At 47.5% G+C, this 20,778-nt stretch overlaps 1 protein-coding gene across 1 annotated transcript in view; it reads left to right on the top strand.

Moving 5' to 3' along the window:
- Positions 1-20,778, top strand: part of LOC119108152 (LIM domain only protein 3) — a 63,770-nt gene that overhangs the window by 40,790 nt on the left and 2,202 nt on the right. The window lies entirely within an intron of this gene.

The raw sequence follows: 20,778 nt of genomic DNA, 5'->3' as shown, positions 1-20,778 counted from the left end.
CATAAATGCGCTAAAACGCCTCACACGTTTTAGAAGAAAACCCGCAGCAGGCAGAACACACGGTTAAATTGAGCCCTGGCTAAATTCACGAATAGCGGACTCATCTGCGGGACGGATTGAAACATGTCACACTGTAAACCGAGACGATTCTAGTTGGAAATGTTTGAAGTATTGGTCTGAAACAGTATCCATATACTCTTCCGTTAGTGCCCTAATGCTCATCTATTTCCCTCGAGTATTGCTCCGGTATTCGTGCATTATGAGCATAAGATTCCTAGCCGGGCAAAAAATAGCCTCTAACCATGACTCTGCAATTATTCATGATGAAAAAATTCACCATGCTTTTCCAGTGTTTCATATTTCTGATATTTTTCCCAACAATACCCGCAAATGCTGATAATATGCCACCAAAACATATATATATACATATATATATATATATATATATATATATATATATATATAGCCTCTATCCGCATACGGAAGTCACAGACATATGTATATTTCACCAACAGCAGCCAATGAGCTCCTGAAGCAATGCCCGCAACCTCCAGGTCCGCGCATTATTGGGGGTCACAAACAAACCTAGATCATAGATCGTCCTATATGATGAATGGTGGCAAAGCTATACTACCGCGCCTCTGTTGGTAAGGCATCAATGCATCACATTTAAATTCACATAAATATCAATGCTGCATTTGTTTTTCCCACTTTCATGGACATCAGGCTTTCAACACCAGCATTTATGTGCCAGGCCAACACATTATGTATCGTGTATCATATCTTATATTGCATCATATAATTCAAGACATAAGTATATATACATAAAACGTATGTATGTGCATACATAGCAAGCATATATATACATTTATATACCCAGATATATATCCATATATATATATATACACACACATATATATATATATATATATATATATATATATATATATATATATATATTTACATATTCACACCTCACATGTTTAAAGTGAGTTTAAAGGCCTTAAAATGGCGTCGCTATAAGGTGCAGAGAAGCAGGAAATAGCCATGACGATGTCAATTTCGACACAAAATTTTATACAAATGTGGAACAGTTCCTTAAACATAACGAATTGACTTTGAGAAAGGATTTGTACCGGAATGTGAATGTATTTTTTATGCAAATATGCTGCTGATATTTTTAAGTGTCAAATGTAGAAGCCCATTGGCACACATTCGTTTCACCAACTTTTTCTGGTAAGCCTGAAAGGGATTGCATTGTCGGATTGGAATAATAAATTTGGAAAAAAGAGCATTGGTGGACAAATTGAATCTGAACTAGTCGAGAAGGACCGGGCCGGATGGATCTGGACTAGAGAAGGAACTTTTTAGCCCGCCAAACGCCAATTTCTGACCCGTAAGAACCCGTGGGCTTTTGGCTGGGCTATGGCCAGATTTTGGCCGGTTTTTGTAGATTAAAAACTTTTTCATACAAAACTATGCGTTCTCTGCCATCACTTAATTTAAGAAATCATCCTAAAATCGGAGATTGCCGCTAAACAAAAAATTAAGCAAGCATATTTTTTAAAAAAATAGCTCCAGTCACAGAATGCCCATAACAGACGTGACACGTCAGAAAACAAGGTTGCACAAACTGAACAGCTGTAACAAAATGTCTCACTGGAAAATTCAAGAATAGACACCCAACTTTTCCAAATCATAGCCTGATAACATTGAGCAGCGGTTAGGTCGGTACTTTGCATAAATACAGCTGTAAACTGCATTTGGTTGTTATGGTTAGGGTATAATGCACTCAACCTTTTTTGTCTTCCACACAAAAAACCGCATCTCACAAATAGTAATCAACATGCATCAGTAGACAAACCAGGAGAATGGTGATATAGATTCATTGACATTTCGACAACATGTAACTGAAACGAAAAGAGGAATTTAATGTCCTTCTGAATGAATAATTGACCGAGTAGTTGACTGAAATGAATAGTCTGAATGAATGACTGTGCATTCACTTCTGATACTCGTTTAGATAAACTCCTGATTTTTGTCCGAGGAAGAAGGCTATTACTACTGTCTTACGCATGTGAACAATATTTATCGCAAATGCAATTAACAACCTACGTAATATCCATCATTTATGAAATGTATGGAAAACTGTGAGTCCCTCATTGTCACAGCTTTTCTCACTTGTCCATACAGTTAGCAGTTCCTAACGTATCAACTGCGCAAAAGTGGTTGAAACCAAAAAAAGATGGTGGCGAAGACTGAAGAAAGGTGGCGTAGACTTGGTTTATCAAAATCTGAAGAAGTTGCATTCTGCATCATGACTTCAGGGCACTTACACAGTACAGTTTCCGTTGCTACGGTTGTTGCTATTTTTCGACACGTTTGCAATAAAGGCTTTTGTTCGGTATGATCTATTTATTTTTTATTATCTGTATTTGTGTGCGTTTCTGCATGAAAACATCTTTTCAACATATAACGTTAATGAAGCATTCGTTAAGACTGGCAAGTTGCACCCTGCAGGCTTTATACACTGTAATGAGAGCTTCTGGAAATTATTTTTTTGTGACTGCTTGCTTTCATGGAGTTTTTCTGTAGATGCAACAATATTTCATAACTTTGACGGCATTGCTTACTTTAAAGATGTCACTGGAGGGCAGCTATTCGTAGACAAAATGTTTTTGTTTTCCTCTCTTCGAAGACCAGCGTATATTTGTTTACAAGTCGCTGGAGACTTTTTGCCCAGATCATTATGTGGACATTTGGTGGCACCTTGCGTTTTTAGAAAATTAACTAGTTTTTCTAAGGTTTCGGCGAATAGGACAGGCTGTGGAACTGGGATCTTAGCTTTGGTGGAAATTCAAGATGGTAATGGGTGGAACGATTATGGGGTTATGCATGCATTCTGCTCCTTCGAAGGTCTTCCAGTTCTAAATGTCGGTATCTATTCATCACGTTGGACAAGATATGCTATGCCAGTTGTCAATAAGAGCGTGGATATTTGAGAGCTTGGATATTTTTTCCATTTTTTTCTTTCTTATCTGGAAAACAAGCCAGAAGTTAATGCCAGGTGAGCCATTTGCCGCAAACTGGGCGGCTACCCTGCTCCAACTTGCAGCGAATGGAAAGGTGGCCTTGGAATGCGGAGTCCCTGGGCAAAAACGGTAAGGTGCCTGCCGAGCAAGCGCGCACCCAGAGACTTGGCAAGGGAGGAGGGGGCGCACAGAGTTGAGAAAGGGCTTCATGATCATTAAAGGCCCTCCCCTCCAAAAAAAAACAAAACAGATATAGCCCATTTGTTGATGAGAGCGTGTTTTTACTCGATATTTTTCATTTTTTCTTTAACCGGAATAGAAGCTAGAAGCTACAGTCAGATTAATTCTGCTTGAGCCTTGTAGTCAATAAAGCAAGAAATAGTTTGTTAAATGATTATAGTGTGTTAATATATATATAGTGCGTTACAATAGTGGGTTAAACGATTGCATGAAGCAAATCGCCGGCGCTCCCAATTTTACAATGATCCAGTGGACTTTTGCTGAGCAGGTAGAACTCGAGTGCTTCGTTAAATTTTTGTCTGGTTCTTCAGATATATTAAGCACTCCAAGAATCAAGATTGTAGGTCGAAATGGGTCAACAATATGCCTGAACATAGCCAAGCCATCTTTGTCTGGAAATGTTCCACGTTCAGTCAGAATCGATCAGTGATCAAAATTATGCATCGTAGTTTTGAACATGTTCACTCACAAACTATTTGAAACAAAAAGGTCGACGCTAGGGGCTGCTGTCTCCAACGGCCGCTCGGCCGCGGCTAACATGAATCCATTACCAACGGGTGGGCAAAAATGGTGACGCATCTGAAAGGAGTTCCTTTGACGCTTCAAAACGTCAGATGGTACGTTCGGAAGATAGTCCAAACAAATATTTCACGGATGTGATTTTTAGATTGATGATCAGAACGGATTGGCCTTAACAGCGCCGTGAAGTGGTGATGAAATCTAGTGGTGGAACTGGAATAGTAAAGGTAGAATCTCTATTGTTTGTGCTGCTCTAACTGTTAATCTGCCCCTCCTCAAAGTTGAAAAATGATGCGGCCCGTTTTACATCTGAACGGTGTGAACTGACTTTGAAAGACATCCGGGATCATTGATTCTTTCTCAAGCAAGCATGGGATTGACTTGTTCGTTTTTAAACTTAATTCGATCCACCCTTTCGAACACTTATGAGGTGTTCTATTTCTTTCTCTTTAAGGGTCCCCTTCAGTAGAACATTAAGGAACACATGTTGCTCCCAATCAAGGGCTGAAGTGCCATTCCGTTCCACCACGGGGTATCTTCCGACTTCTATCCTGACGACAGAGGGCAGGGTACCCTGGTCGATCAAGAAGACCTGAGAGGGATACATCACACCACATTGATGTCCTCCCTGACACGGGAGGCTTTCTGACCCGTGCAACTGGCGCCGAATCGACGCAGAAACTCTCACTGACGCAACAACATTCCTGATCGCAACAGGTGGTGCAATAATTGGACCATAGACTTCAGTTCAGCCCAGCGGACCCGTGCTGGCATTGTGTTGGAAGACCCAGCGTTCGGTGCTGGAGGATCTGACTGGCAGAGGATCATTCCATTGTCTTAACGCGCGCTCGGGTGAGGGGGGGGGGGCGAATATTTTTCCGGAATGTCTTCCGAACGGCGCGATGTAGCCGCGCCAAGTTTTGCATACTGTTGACAATTAAATAGCGGATCGTTTGACATCAAAAATTTAGATGTGCTTCGTAAGGTCGCTGACCTATGGCAGGTCAAAGTCAGGTCATGGTCTCAGCGAAGGCAATTTCTAGGGAATCCTTCAATTTGATCCAACAACGGAGTGTTAGACGAAGCCATGCATCTCTGAGATGCTTCCTTAGGCAACACAGCAGTTGAGCGAGCAAATTACATTGACCAAATGTCAGGTATGAAAGTCGCACCAAGGTCAAAACCAACCTGTGTTGTTACTCTAGGGCTTGCTGTATGGGATAGTTTCTGGTGCTCATTCCGAGTTAATTGGGAAGGGTCACGCCAGAACTGGTACGTCAGCGATTCTCAGCTCAGTTAGTGCGGACAGCTCTTTCGAACAGCTGACCGTCAGCGGTCGCCATGCCAGCTCCCCTGTAGGGACATGTCGCACAGGGTACAGCTGTGCCACCCCACCGCTCGTCCACCACCCAGGGGCTAACAGGGAGCAACCCCAGCCCCTGTCCACCGCCTAGGAGCCAACAGGGAGCAACCCCAGCCCCGTCCACCGCCCAGGAACTAACAAAGACCATCTTCAGCACCCGTCACTGCCCAGGGACTAACAGGAACTATCCCCAGCCACCGTCCACCGCCCAGGAGCTAACAGGGAGCAGCCCCAGCCCCTGTCCACTGCCCAGGAGCTAACCCCAGCCCCGTCCACCACCGAGAAACTAACAAAGACCATCCTCAGCCCCCGTTCACCGTCCAGGAAATAACAGGGACCATCCTCAACCAGGGACCAAGGACTAGCAGGTACCATCCCCGGTCCCCGTGCACCACCCAGGAGTTATCCCCAGCCCTCGTCCACTACCTAGGAGCTAACAGAGACCAGCCCCAGCCCTCGTCCACCAGCCGCTGAACCATACCGCAGGCAGCCAGCCATCAGCCGCCTGTGATGAAACCGAATGCTTTTTCTGCACTAGGATATAACTGAACAATGAGCAAGTTGGCACTTAATATATCAAGCCAGCAGTCGGGCGCGACACGCAGCGCGTCATCACAGGCCCCATGCTGTTGTCACGCATCTATCAATGAATGACTAGCTGTCAGGAAATGTGCATGTATGGAGAGCAGGGCAGGGTCTATGAAACGGGTTACCAGTAACGTCCCTGTTTCCGCCCCTGTTTCGTTGGTCCTATTCCTGCTGTCAGACAATGCGTCGCGAATGACCCTGTCGCTTGCGTGAGTTCCAGGGTAGCTGAAACATCGCGGTGTCCCATTTTTGAATGGATTGTGGTGCTTTTTTCCAGGGCCTGAGTGTGACTCTTGATGGGTGTAGAATGAAAGGACACCATCAGGTAAACGCTCGGTGCTTAGATATTACATGACGTATTTCCGCGCCGCCGGTAGTGTCTTCGAAGCTCGTGAGGGGAGGTGTGCGAGCAGCCACCATCCTTTGGATCTGCCTCCGCGTAAGGACCATTCATCGCACGTTCTTCAGTCTTTGTATTTCATTGCAACTGTCCCCTCCTGAATTATCTTGATTTCATCTTCAGGTAACAGGTGGGGCTTCAGTAACCTTTGCCGTAATGTAGTTTTTGTAATTCAAGTCTCTTGATATAAAGATATTTGGGATACCGTTCAACGATGTGGTTTCTTTTGTTTAGGCTGGCGCCATTAGCATGACATAATGCAAACCCCATCTATAAATGCAAAGTGGTTCATCAGAATTCCACCTGGAAGCTTTACACGAGGTTTTTATGATAATGTGCATATGAGGTAGTTCGGAAAGGCTTCTTTTGTCATCACTGGCCTTAAGGGCTCATCATGTTAAGTCTGCAAAGAACGACTTCATGTAAATAAGCAGCTGGGAGGCGCGGTCGAGACGCTTAGACTGTAAGCTATGTTTGACGTGCGGAACCGCCGAAACCAAACTCGTCGCATCCAGATGCGGGCCCAGTGACGGGTCTGCAGAGATTGCATCCGACTGGATGTGCCGAGATCACGTCGTCATCCCTTGCTCCGCCTTTCTGACAGGTTGAGGAGCGGTAAGTGTCGGCGGGGAGTGAAGCCAAGAGATAGCGGTGTGACGAGAGGCGGTTGAAACCGAAAGTAACTTATGCAATCTCGTAGGCGTGAATTGGGACAGCTCCGAGATGAAGCACAGCTATGCTACATGAAACGAATACTGAGAAGCATCCGTCTGCTGTTCTGAGTCGGCTGTATCTAATTGGTAGTGATGTTGAAACCTGGTTGCCTGTGTGCCTTATGAAGTTCTTATAATTTTCCAAATTTCAACTTCATTTACTAACAACCAATCTATTGACAAGTTTTTGGCTTGCGCCGTCTTGGAGCGTTCTACGCATTGATAAGACAGTATGAATAGACTTATTTATCGTTGAATGACAAGGAGAGTGGACAGATAGATATATTTATATTTCGGCTACATGTCTTTATCGAAACGAATATCAGAAAAAAATTTGAAATTGCCTTTGGTTTTGAGTTTAAATTTACGATTTGAAGTTACATCGACACTTTTTTCGATAAGGGCATGTAGCCGAACTATCAAGAGAGCTATCTGTTCGTTCTCCTGGCTGTCCTTCAAGGAATGAGGCTGTTAATTCTGTCTGGTCTATATGTATAACGTTCCTCGCAAACGCAATTAACAACTTACATTATACACACAGTGGGATGAAGTCACCAAAGCATCAAATTTCGTACTCAAATCAGGTACATTATCATCATGTGGGTGTCAGTTCGGCTCCAATGTCTGAAAGTTTGCTAGACCAATGTAAACGGCCAATTCTCAAGGTAGCTTGCTGCCTTACCAAGTTGTTGTTAACTGGAAAATTTAGAAAGCTTCAGTAGCGCACTCAGGAGGGCAAAATTTTCGATAAAGCCGGGGTTAACGTGTCATCCAAACAGTGGATTGACATCACCTGAGCTTCTCCTTTTTACGATACGGAGTCTCCGCCAGGTTTAAGGACGCACAGGCAGATTTTCATTGCTTTTTCAATGAGCTACAAATATCAGATCTTGCAAGCTACATTCATGCGTGATGGATTTGGCCAAGTGTTGTGATGCACATAAGAGCTTCTCTTCTCCCGCTCATATCGTGATACGTTATCCTGCACCTGCCCTTGAATATTACGGGAGTGTTGCGGGTGGGGATACAAGCAGCTTGTGGGGGAAATCTATGTTTGATAAGGCGTTGTTACGGTTACCAACTGTTACAACTGAACTCTTCTCCCATGTTTTTGTTCATCGCAAGTCTACTTTTGTTGAATGGCCGAAGGGCCACAAATCAAATCGGGGGTACGGTTTTCCTGATACCTCAACCAGTATCCGCTTATAGCTCCTTCTTTATCCACCTCGGCAATACGTGTTCATTTAGCATCGAAACCATGACCCACAACTAACAGTGAGCAAAAAGCTGTGAGATGAACAGACATGCTGAATTCCGTACCCAAACCAACGTCAAATCTGCACGGAGTTCTTGCGTTTTCTTGAACCACGCCTATTTTGGTCCTATGTTCAATAGGCGTGGCAAATAAAAGGAAATCAGATCCCGCGGAACACGGTTCCTCGGTAATAGGAAAAAAACACCAATGCATGCCCCTGATAAGCAATTCGCTCTCACGTGCTTGCGACAAATTTGGCTTGGAGGCTTGAGCCGTCCTTGAGAAACTGTCGTATGTGACTGACTTCTCTGGATGCATAAATCCCAGCCGTTGCCAACTAATTCGTAGCACCTGAGCTGAAGCAGTTTGATGAGGAGAACAGAATGCAAGGGTACCGGCGTCAACCGCACCATATGAAAATGGGGTTAAGATTGCTTTCAGTTTATGCTACTCCAGTGTGTAGAAAAACAGGCGAACTGTTTTGGTGCTTCTTGCTTCTGTTGCGCATGGCTTTAGTAATCGTTGTCGAGTGATTTTTATGGCGTAACAATATATTTTCTTCTCATGCATTGTCTATTATCAGCTGTGCATGAAGGCCATGCCAAGGGAATATGAGCGTCACCGAGTGTTAGCGATGTAGCTGGTCAGATTTGATGAGATAAAAAAACCAGGAGGTAGGTGGACGAAGCGGCCCAGCATGGCAATGCCTTTTGAGTTGCGCCGGCTTTCTTTTCTGTTGTATATGGTTACCCATATATATATATATATATATATATATATATATATATATATATATTGTTATTTGTTTATCTAGGACATAATCATTCCACATGTCAAAGCCCAATTACGGAAGCAGTCGAGTTTTAAAAACAATAGATATATGACAAACGCACCAGCAAAAAACCTTACCAAACACACACACACATACACACACACACACACACACACACACACACACACACACACACACACACACACACACACACACACACACACACACACACACACACATTACACACACACACACACACACACATTACACACAGTTGCGCATCAAGTCATCAAGGGAATGTTCCACGCGTGCCGGCGAACCTAAACAAATAAGATCGGAATGATTTTGTTGGATGAAAAAGTCAGTCGAGGGAGAATGCTGCAAAAAGTAGCTGCGAACAGCGGGTAGTCGTGCGACAAACCCATTTTTAACAGTGTTGACCCTTGCCAATGGCTCGTGGAAACTGCAGATATGCCGGGAACGCCGAACGGATGTAGCTGGAATGAACAGCGATGTCAGCTGAGCGTAGTCAAGCCCATGTTGATACCCATTGTATACAAATTAGATGTCAGACTGAGCAAAGTGTGCCTTGGTAGGTGCTGTTCTGAAGAAAGCGAGAAGATGCTCATAACCCAGTGGAGGATACCGGGACTGGCTACTCGAACACAACCACATGAGAAAGCGGTGTTGTAGTCCTTCGAACCGGGTGAGATGGGAAACGGCAGCACCGCTCCAAATAACGCTACTATACTTTATCAATGATCTCACATGAGCGTTTAAGGCACAAAGCTAAACTTTACGATTGAACGGCGCTTGACGAGGGCACGGCGGCATTTGCACGCTTCGCATGAGAAGGTCCAGCATCCTGTTTGCTTTTGAGACAATTGAATCTACGTGACTGGCAAAGGTGAGTTTAGTGTCCAGGAAGACGCCGAGATCGCGCAGCTATCCAAGCGGTGACCGTCTACTGCGTATGAGTAGTGAACAGGTGACGTGCGGAGGGTGAATAAGATGATATCGCACCTAGCTGGGTTCGATTTCAGTCCCCAGTTTTTGGACCATTCACAGAGGCGATCAAAATCCGCCTGAAGTGTAAGACAATCTGCTACGTTATCGTTTCGGTGAGAAACTTTCACATCATCAGCGTACATAAGGCACTCACTCTCAGTTTGGTCAGGAACATCAGCCAGAGAACAGGCGAACAGCAACGGTCCCAGGATGCTGCCTTCCGGAACACCAGATCGCACTGGAATCCAGTCAGACTGCTTGCCGTTCAGCACTACACGCTGTGAATGGTTGCTCAAGTACGACTCCAGCCAGCTGTACGCACGCCCAGTGATGCAAAAAGAATAGCGAACCTTGTGTAGCAGGGGAAGGTGATTCACACTGGTGAATGCTGAAGAGTAGTCGGTGTAGATTGCATGTTTGTTTACATTTTGAGATAGATATCCAGCAGTGTTCAAGAAAACATGAAAGGTTTGTGATGCAAGAGCGCTTTGAAGGAATCCGTGCTGCGATGAGGGAAAGGCGGACAGACAAACTGCAATAGGCTTTCGGTCCCAACTTTCTCGAGCATCTTTGAGCAGATAGGGAGCAAAGATACGGGGCTGTAATTTTCAGGCAGCCTTTTGGACTCTTTCTTGTGCACCGGTATCACAATTGCTTGCTTCCAAATGGCGGGGAAGACGCCAGAATTTAGAGAAAACTTACATATTATTTAAAATGGAGCAGCTAGCCCCCCGGCACATTCTCTGAGAATCTGGGTACTGAGCCCGTCGGTACCGCAGGCCTTCTGCGCACTGAGGTCGCCTAACAAGTGTGCTACACGGTCATGTGGCACGGTAAAGCTTTCTAATCCAGGCGCATCGAGCAAAGGTGTGTCAGGTAAAATACAAACGTTAGGGTCGCATAACCTACGAGCAAGACGCATATTCAGACAGTTGGCACGCTCCTCATCACCCTTGTACACATTGCCATCGCACTCAAGAACGGGAGATACGTGCGCTGATGACTTCAAGGACTTAACAAAGGACCAATTACGTTTGGGGTTGTCCTTAAAGCCTCGTACTAGACCAAACAAATACTCGCGACACTTCGCATTGGCTGCTGTTTTGAAGTTGTCTGTAGCATACGGTGCCTAGCAATATTTTCGGCGGCCGGAAGCGCTTTCTTACGTCCTTGTCACGCAGCAAGTCTCAAACGGACCGGTCAAACCATGGAAGAAATTTCTTTCGGAGCTCAACAACAGATATGAATTCTGCCGTGTCGCCGAGCGCAAATCATGGAACAGGTGGACAGCATCATCAACACTTAAATCATTTAGAATACGCCAAGCAATGAGCCTGAGAGCAGTGCGCATACCAGGGAGCTAGAATCGCTTTTGAACTAGGGTGGGAGTGAAAAATTCCATCCCAAAAAGACCGTGCGGGAGTGAAAAAATTCATTCACAGAAGACCGAACTTATGACCTCGTGACTGATGCGTCAGCAAACAAACACATTTATTTCAAGTTGGCATGGACGTAATATCAGAAACCTGACAAAACTATTTCGTTTTGTAACATCTTAGGCCATTAAAGTGAAACAGAATACATTAACACGCGCTCGGGTGGGGGAGGGGGGGGGGGGCAAATTGACCCCCAAGGGCTTTTCCCGAATGGTTTTTGAACGGCCCGGCGCAGCCGCACCGCATTTTGCATAGCTGTAGAAAATTGCATAGCAGATCGTTTGACATACCAATTTTAGCTGTGCTCTCTAACGTCGCTGACCTATGACAGGTCAAAGTCAGCCCATGGTTTCAGCGAAGGCAATTTCTAGGGAACCGTTCAATCTGATACAACAACGAAGTGTTTGACGAAGGCATACATATCTGAGATGCTTTCTTAGGCACCGCAAATATTGAATGAACAAATTACGCTGACCTAAGGTCAGGTATGATGGTCAGACCAAGGTCAAAACCAACCTGATTTATTACTCTAAGGGTTGCTGTATGGGATAATTTCCGGTGCTCATTTCGAATTTCTTAACAGCAGGAACCGCATTATACATTTTCAGTTGACTTCTTAGAGGTCAGGACAGGCCATTGACCTAAGACGACCCGGGTCGAACCTTTTGTTTTAGGAACATACTGCCCAGCGTAATCTTTGTCGCTTATTCAAATGAAAACACAGAGCAGTCTTGTATCACTTTGGTCACCGTGACCTTCAAAGGGCCAAACAAGGTCAGTGACCTCAAATGGGCTTGTAACCTTTTTCTTAGAGACAGTTGCCTAGGTTCTGGGGGCGCTTTGGAGACCAACCTGGAATTTGACCTTATTTGACCTCATTCGACCTGAAGGTCATGACCTAGGAAGCTGGAACCTTAACCTAAGTGAGTTCACGTATAGATCAAGACAACCTGTAAATTTGGTGCCTCTAGCTTTCTCAGTTCCCGAGATCTCAAAGGGGGTTCAAATTGACCTCCCACACCCGAGCGAAGGGTATCTAGCCGGCCAACCGGGCGCGTGTTAAAGCATAGTAATTTCATGACAGCACTATGAGCATAACAAATTACTAACACCAATAATTTGGTGCTGCACTTTTGAATTCCCTTCCACAGCACTTTTAAAACAAAACAAAGCAAATGAATTCAATAACAATATAACAACAGAAAATTCAACAAGCATAAAACACTCAAACAAAAAAAACATTGGACTCGTACACATCAGCCCATCACCAAGTCAAACGCAATAGACATACTTCTGGTTTCTGTTAAGGTGGGGTCAGGGAAAACAAACATTTTGTCACCGCTTCTTACAAAATACCAAGGCTTGTTTCCATGAAAGTAGCCTATGCCTTACCTAAAGAGGCCTTACATCATCTCATCCTGTGTAACCTGTTTGTATCACAGCAGCAGTTGTGAGTTACTGATTCTTGCACAATTCCTATTGCCACTTGCCATGCACTTGACCAACTTAACCTAACTTAGAGTAGACCACATGATGAACATCATCTCAACTCACCTGTCTGTTGACAGCAGCACTTGTGATAAAAACATGATATTTAAAGCTAGTTTTTGGCTGGTTTCAACCTGCATTTTTATTCAGTTCATATGTGCATGCTTGTTGACATCAGACAAAGTTGACAACACAAAAATCAAAACATTTTACATCACTTTGAAAAACTTATTTTGATTGCCATGGTTAGCCTTTATCAAGGGTAATAATGGGTATGCTCCACAAAACAATCTCTCTTCTCCAAAAATAGCATAACTTTTAGATGACCATGCCAGTATTGGTGCTTGCCTTTTCAGCTGCAGCAAATGCATGCATTTGGGCTTGTTAAGTCATATTTAATGACAAAGTTTGAGATGTTGTATTACCTTTTAAATGGGGTGGTCTGGCTATTTGTTATATAGCAATATTTAACTCGTCAATAATTGCTATGCAGTTTCGAGTACCCCTGTGTTGAAAATATAGTGCATATACACAGTACAGTCATTTGCCAGTCAGCGAACCGTGACAACTATAGAAAACATCTGGTTAAAGCAGCCATGAGGGACCACTTCAAGAAATTTGGGGCGAACAACCAAGAATATGGAACAAAATAAGCCCATTGCATACTTTGTGACATCATAATTTGTCTTATGGCAAAACTCGATGCATTAAAACCAAAAATGGCTGACTCTGGTTACCACTCATGTGTTGAAAGCAGGTAAGGTAAGCAATCACTTGGTCCACAGGAGCCTTACCGGCTTCTTCCTGCTCCCCCAAAACAAAAATTCAGTACCTTTTGCATGGTCTGCTGGCAGACAGAGTCATCCGAGTCACCCCCCCCCCCCCAAATATAAGTATCAATCATGCCCACCAACCTTCGAGATTAAAGTGCGAAACAAGTAAGAGGTGCGCATGTTAAACATCTCAACAGGGCAGAATTTCGCCTTCAAACACTTCTGTATTAGCTGCGTCAGGTCTGTCCTAAGGCTCTGTATGGCAGCATATTCTAATGCTGCCATACAGAGGCAGCGTTAGGCAAGGCTATTTTAAGCCTTGCCAGGTAGCCTGGTAACTCAGACACTCGAAAAGCTTGGATTTGTCCTTATTGAGCACCGCCATGAACAAAAAAAAAACAGCTAACCGAAGGTTAAAGAGAGCAAAATGGCGGCAAAAATAAGTTCCGTGTTTCAAATTGTCTCCTCCATTCCCTGTGAATTGTTCATGCTTGGGTGCATATCAAGCATGTTTGGGCGGCTGGTGAATTTATCCAACTTATGTATGAAATACGTACAAGCTTGCAGTTGGAGCATCTTGCAGAGAAATTGGTCAACATTTTAAGCAGCAGATGGTACCTCTAAAGGCGATCGAAAAGGAAGGAAGAATAAAGTGGTTTCACACTGGTATGATATAAAAAACGGAAGTAGCTAAATAAATATAAAGACTGGTACTTTTCTCGCAAAGTTTTGTTATCAGCTCATTTGACTTAAAATCTGTTAATACAAGTGCTCAAATGGTGATATTCATCTTGTACGCATAATTTAAAAGACATTTCTTGAACTTTTCAGTCATGCATTTTGGGAGTGATGCATTTAGTGGTCAAGTTTCCTCGGGGAAAAAAGAAGTACGTGGGGTAAAATTCTCTACCAGCCCTTGCTTGTGTTTGCACCAGGCTCTGCTTCCGTGGTGTGGCGGTGAGACCAAAGAAAAATAGGGGATGCGTGAAAACCTTTCATTTGGCGCACAGCTGCATATTGTGTTGCATTTTGTAAACAAACTAAACTTAATGCGTGCAAGCGGCTGGGGTCGCTGGGGTTCTTGGGCTTGGACGTACCTGGCGCTCTTGCTCTGTGCATACATAGACATGATTCAGATGTAGATGAGGCAGGACATAGTCATAGGTGTCCAGGTTCTGCGGAGCCTCGTGTATGCTTGGTGGTTTCAAGTGAGCTCGGCTTTGGATGACATCTGAAAGCCTCATAAAGGGAAAGAGGCGTTTGGCATGTGCGATTAGACAATGTCAGGCAGGAGTGAAAATTCACATAAAATAGGGGGAAAAGGAGTGAAAAATTCCTCCTCATAGGGTGTTGCTTTACACCCAGAGTCGGCAATTCTAGAACACTGGCGCAGACCGTTGGAGTCTGCCTCTTAATAAGTATAAGCCTTAGATCGGGAAGGGCGAGGGGCCGGCCCACATTTTACAGAAGCTGAGTCGTCACCATACGGTGGTCTGAGTTGAAAATGCAGTCGCCGACCTCGGATGCAGCAGCTCCGCCATAGGAGATGGCGAGGTCCAGGATATTCTCCCCGCGCGTTGCTGACGTTACAGATTGCACCGCTTCACACTCAGCAGCAGAGTCTACGAATTTGACGACTGCGACAGTGCGCCTGAGTAGTGTAGCTTCGTCGCCATTACTCTGCCACTAAATCAGAGGCAAGTTAAAGTCGCCCACGATGAGAAACGGTACTTTGCATATACACCACCGTATGCTGCTGTATATACAACACTACAGCATATACAACGCTGTACGCTACACTTGTTACGCATACATTACTTATTTCTATGCGCTCTTCAGCTCTGTCTGATCAATGACATATGTCCTCAGGAGAACACAGCTACAGATAGCAGGAGAATAACGTGAGAGCATTGGAACGCTTAACGCCACATTGGTCGAGCATTAGTGACGCGACATGGCAATATGTTCAACGCCGATGTGAGGAGCGCGGCCCGGAGAATACTTTGTACAACAAAGAAGTGAACGTGGTGGCTGTGTTTCCATTGTTGTCTTTTGCTAATGGGGCTTGAAACCGACTTCACCCCAAGAGTCGTTTATTCTTTCGGGACTTGAGGGTCTTTTCTTTGAGGGATATTCTCCTGCGACCATTTCTTCTGGGATAATCCCGTCGTCCAACTTACGAGACAATTTCCAAGAACACATCTTATTTACATTAGTCCTTCAGAGGTAATTTGTAACCCTGGCTTTGCGGGCCTTCTCGGCGCCGTGTCCGCGCCATAAAATGCAGAATTTGTTCCGGGTTTTAATTTTAATGGCACTATCTGGCAGCCCGAATCCCCATCCCGCGATTGTCCCAGGCCGTTATTGTGGCGATGCGTTTACTTTTGCATATTTTTCTCGTTTGCTTCATTTACATGTGAGATTGCCTGTGCTCTGGAGATTCCGTTTCTAATGCCGGAGAAGGATGGCAGCCCTGATTCGTTTCCTCATTTACAGCATGAACCGCCGGGTGCTGGAGGGCTAGCCCTCCGAGACACAATGCCAAACTACCGGCGAAGGCGTGCAGACTTCGCGATTTTCTGATGCAAATCAGTCTGTGTTCGCGGCAGACGGAACGGTGTTTTTTCAGCGACGGCAATGAAGCAGAATTGTGCGCGTTCTGCTCGCAGCTGCTGCTCGAGCAGCCAACGAACACGACCAAGTGCTGCAACACAGGGGAGCAGTGCTCTGCGTCGCTGATCCGGCGGACGCATCCGTGACACCCCGTTCGGCCGCAGCCCCGTTCCCAGCACGCTGGCGCGTGTATATCAGCGACGTCCAGGGGCACTTGACTAGAAGTGTCGAGCTCACAAACAGCTGCAAAGATATGCTCAAAGATCTAAGTTCAGTCTAATGTAATGTAGCCTAATGCAACATGAGGACATTGCGTGCTGAGTCGGTCGGCGTTCTTCAGTCACCCGCGGCCAACCGGGCACTGCGCCCCTGCCGTGCAGACTGACCCGCAGTACACGAGCCGCCGCACTCGTCTCGCAGGCCGCACCGCCACGGCAGCAAGAAGTGTCACATGTCTTCTTGTCCGCTCCATGCTACCACCTCCATTTGAATCCAATGGGAAGGCTGGTGAAATGTCATTCACGGTGGCATGTAGCCCAGCCACTTATGTAATTGACAGTGGATTGACAACAAGTGAATCTCAGTGTGAGCTAGGGTCGTTTCATCCTCCCGTCAATAGTGCAAATTTTTCCATCAGGCCAATGCCACACACCAGCACGAACGCAGCACAGCGTGCCCGACCCCTGCCGCCCCTGCTCTGCGGGGAGATCCCCGCGATTGTCGGCGGCCCTCCGCATCCGGGGCCGGGCTCCGGCGCTGCAGCCCAAAGCACGGGCCGGGCCGCGGCGCTGACGGCGAATCAATGGGGCGCGCGCGGCTGACCGCGGCCGGCCAGGATCACAGACGCCGCCGCAGCCGCGTCAGTCGCATTAGTTTAATCATGCGCCCGGCCGATAGCGGCAGTCAATGGTGGCGGCCGGCGGGAACAATCGCGGGGCCGCAGCGCCGATCGGCTCGGCGGGCCCTGCACGCGGCACGCGGCCGGGGCGCCAACGGAGGCGCCGATCGGCTCGGCCGGCCCGGCACGCGGCACGGGGCCGGGGCGCCAACGGAGGCGCCGATCGGCCCGGCCGGCCCGGCACGCGGCACGGGGCCGGGGCGCCAACGGAGGCGCCGATCGGCTCGGCCGGCCCGGCACGCGGCACGGGGCCGGAGCGCCAACGGGGGCGCCGATCGGCTCGACCGGCCCGGCACGCGGCACGGGGCCGGGGCGCCAACGGAGGCGCCGATCGGCTCGGTGGGTCCGGCACGCGGCACGGGGCCGGGGCGCCAACGGAGGCGCCGATCGGCTCGACCGGCCCGGCACGCGGCACGGGGCCGGGGCGCCAACGGAGGCGCCGATCGGCTCAGTGAGTCCGGCACGGGGCCGGGGCGCCGACGGAGGTGCCGACCGATCCGGGGAGGTCGGACGCGACAGGGAGCCGGGGACGCTGGCACGTGACTCAGCTTGAAGACGGCGGCCGGGGCAGACGGCCGTCACGTGTAAGGCGAGAGAGGCATGCCGTCCTCCCGACGCCCCTTACGGTGGTATTCCCGGCTTGCTCCGTGGTAGAATACCAAGCTTGAAATGAGGAGCGCCCGGCTCGAATCCCAGAAGTCCCTAGGGCAACATTTGGGCGCATACGCTTGCGTGGTCAAAGGCTGGCCACCATCTTAGAACTCAATAAAACATGACGACGAGCGGAGAAACGAACCGCCCAAATCCTTGTGTACTTCCTTGCACGCTAGGCAAGGGTGACAATCCAAGCAATTATTCCATCCGTCACTACCTCACGTGATGTCCTCGTTAATGCTGAGTGAACGACAATCCTCACCGGTCGTCCCGATGAAGTAACCAAGGCGTCATTGGTCCCTGGCCGGCAGGAGGCCAAAATAGCGCTGTCCATTGCCACATGGGGCATAGCGCTGTCCCGGCCCCGTTCATTACGTCCCCCGTCCAAAAACATGACTGCCACTGCCACTGCACACGGGGGACGTAATGTTTCTAGTACTTTTCGAGAAGCGTCATTCAGCGACGCTGTCACCCTTGTTTGACATGGCGTAAAAGAGCCGAACCGGTGTCATTACTGGCCATTTGGCTGTATTTCGCGGAAGTACAACCAACTTCAAGGGAAGCCGCCCGTGCTGATCGGCGTGGTCAAGACTAAAACTCGTGTGACCGGAAGTCGAGCGAGCCTATGAAGCCAGACCGGAAGTCAAGGGAGCATGGCGGTGTCACCGGAAGTGGATAGGGTGTAACCCAAGCGAACTGAAGTAGAGAGGACGATTGGCCGGTCCGGATACCACCCGCGCGTGCTGGCCGGCACCAGTGTGACCAGCGGGGCTAGGGACGCCTGATCTAGCGGCCTCACCCCGGGGAGACATACAGTCGGCCGACAATTGAGTCGGTGCCGGCTGATAGCGGAGAGTTATGGTCGCCGCCGGCCGCGCCGAATTCATTTGTGGCGCGGCCAACTGGTGCGCTTCATTGAGATTCCGTGTCTCGGCGCGCCATCTATCGCTGCGTCGCGCGCCAAAGCTGTGTCGTTTTTGCCGCCCTCTCCGCGTCAGTTTGCGTTTAGCTTAATACATCTGGAGGATTCCGTATGAATAAAACGGGCGAGGGAGCGGTGAGATTTGATAATAGTGTTATGGTATTGTGAAATGTGGACGGAAAGGGGATGCGAGGGTGACAAACATGGGAGGCGAGAGATTGCTGCATGTGTTAGAGAGAGAGAGAGAGAGAGAGAGAGAGAGAGAGAGAGAGAGAGAGAGAGAGAGAGGAGATAGAGAGGAGAGGAGAGAGAGAAGAGAGAGAGAGAGGAGAGAGAGAGAGAGAGAGAGAGAGAAGAGAGAAGAGAGAGAGAGAAGAGGAGAGAGAGAGAGAGAGAGAGAGAGAGAGAGAGAGAGAGAGAGAGAGAGAGAGAGAGAGAGAGAGAGAGAGAGAGAGAGAGAAGAGAGAGAGATAGAGAAGAGAGAGAGAGAGAGAGAGAGAGAGAGAGAGGAGAGAGAAGAGAGAGAGAGAGAGAGAGAGAGAGAGAGAGAGAGAGAGAGAGGAGAGAGAGAAGAGATAGAGAGAGAGAGAGGATATAGAGAGAGAGAGGAGAGAGAGAGAGAGAAGAGAGAGAGAGAGAGAGAGAGAAGAGAGAGAGAGGAGAGAGAGAGAGAGAGAGAGAGAGAGAGAAGAATAGAGAGAGAGAGAGAGAGAGAGAGAGAGAGAGAAGAGAGAGAGAGAGAGAGAGAGAGGAGAGAGAGAGAGAGAGGGAGGAGGGAGAGGAGAGAGAGAGAGGAGAAGGAGAGAGGAGAAGAGAGAGGGGAGAGAGCCTTTCGAGGAAGAGCCTCTCTCTTCTTCTCTAGTATAGGCGAGAGATAGTAGAAGGAGATAGAGCAGAGAGAGAGCGAGGCGAGATAGAGAGAGAGATGAGAGGTGCCTGCCTCCTTGATCCAGAGTGGCATGAGATGCAGCCTGATGTGCCTCGCTACGGGCCAATTCGAAGGCTCACCTTCATGTATCGTCCGTAGATGGCAGCACCAACGCGGCCAGCGTCCCCATGTCGTGCAACGCCGCTCAGTACGGTTAAACCATTAGTAAACACGAGGTCTTACTGCTCGCCAGCACGGCATCACTTATTCAAGACATGAAGTTCACCTGGTAACGAATACACACAGCGCCAGTGCCGGGTCGATGACGGTTTACTGTGGCGTGCACGGCAGCGCGGCCGCCCGCCGGGCCGGTACCGGCACCGAGAGCTCGCGCCGTCGTGACCCGGTCACCGACTGCGGTAGCCCTCACGGGTCCCAGCTGACCTCAGCTCCCCGCGCGGAGGCTATGGCGCTACGGGAGATTAGCGGGCTGACGGTACGACAGGCTCGAGTCCCATGACCGCGTGTGTAAAGAGAGCCTCTGTCTCGGACAACCGAGTTTGTTCGGTGCTGGCAGAGGGGTGAGGAGGGGAGGGGGTCTCCACGTCGGTCCTTCCTGACGGTGTTACGACAGTGTCATCAAGCGTTATGAGATTTTATGTAACCATAATAGATGATGTACGTGATGGTATTAGCGTGTCTGTAGTTTGAAGGCTGGATTCAACCCGCAAAATTAATTAATTATTCAGCTCCATGCCGATACTGGCATAGCCTGAATTGACCAATATGACTTAATAGATCCGTTTGAATTGCAATGTAACGGCAGTAGTTAAGTTTGGAGAGTTGCCGAGAAACTGCTCATCAAACCATGCGCATATGAATTTATGAAGTAAAATAGGAATGTTATGACGACCTTTGCATACCAGGCGTATTTGTATGTGATTTAATCCTGTAATTTGAGGCATGAGCTGATCATGGAAATCACGGAAAAATCTAAACGGCGGCTGAATGCCACAAATATTTTCGACATTAGCAGAAGACTGACATGTCAGTTTCACACGAGGCATTGTGCAAGGTTCTTAAGGCCAATCCACTGGGGCAACAATGCAAAGGTCATCGAGGACCTCAGAACAAAACTTTATGCCTTAAACATTTTGATGAGTATTCCAAATCCATGCCGCAGTTCCATAGAACATGTTTCAGGGCGCAGGGCAACTTTTTTGGCGCGCATTGCAC

Source organism: Pollicipes pollicipes, unplaced genomic scaffold (assembly GCF_011947565.3).
Source record: "Pollicipes pollicipes isolate AB1234 unplaced genomic scaffold, Ppol_2.1 Scaffold_6686;HRSCAF=7923_pilon_pilon_pilon, whole genome shotgun sequence".
NCBI lineage: Eukaryota > Metazoa > Arthropoda > Thecostraca > Pollicipedomorpha > Pollicipedidae > Pollicipes > Pollicipes pollicipes.
This window is presented reverse-complemented; position numbering and strand designations above follow the sequence as displayed.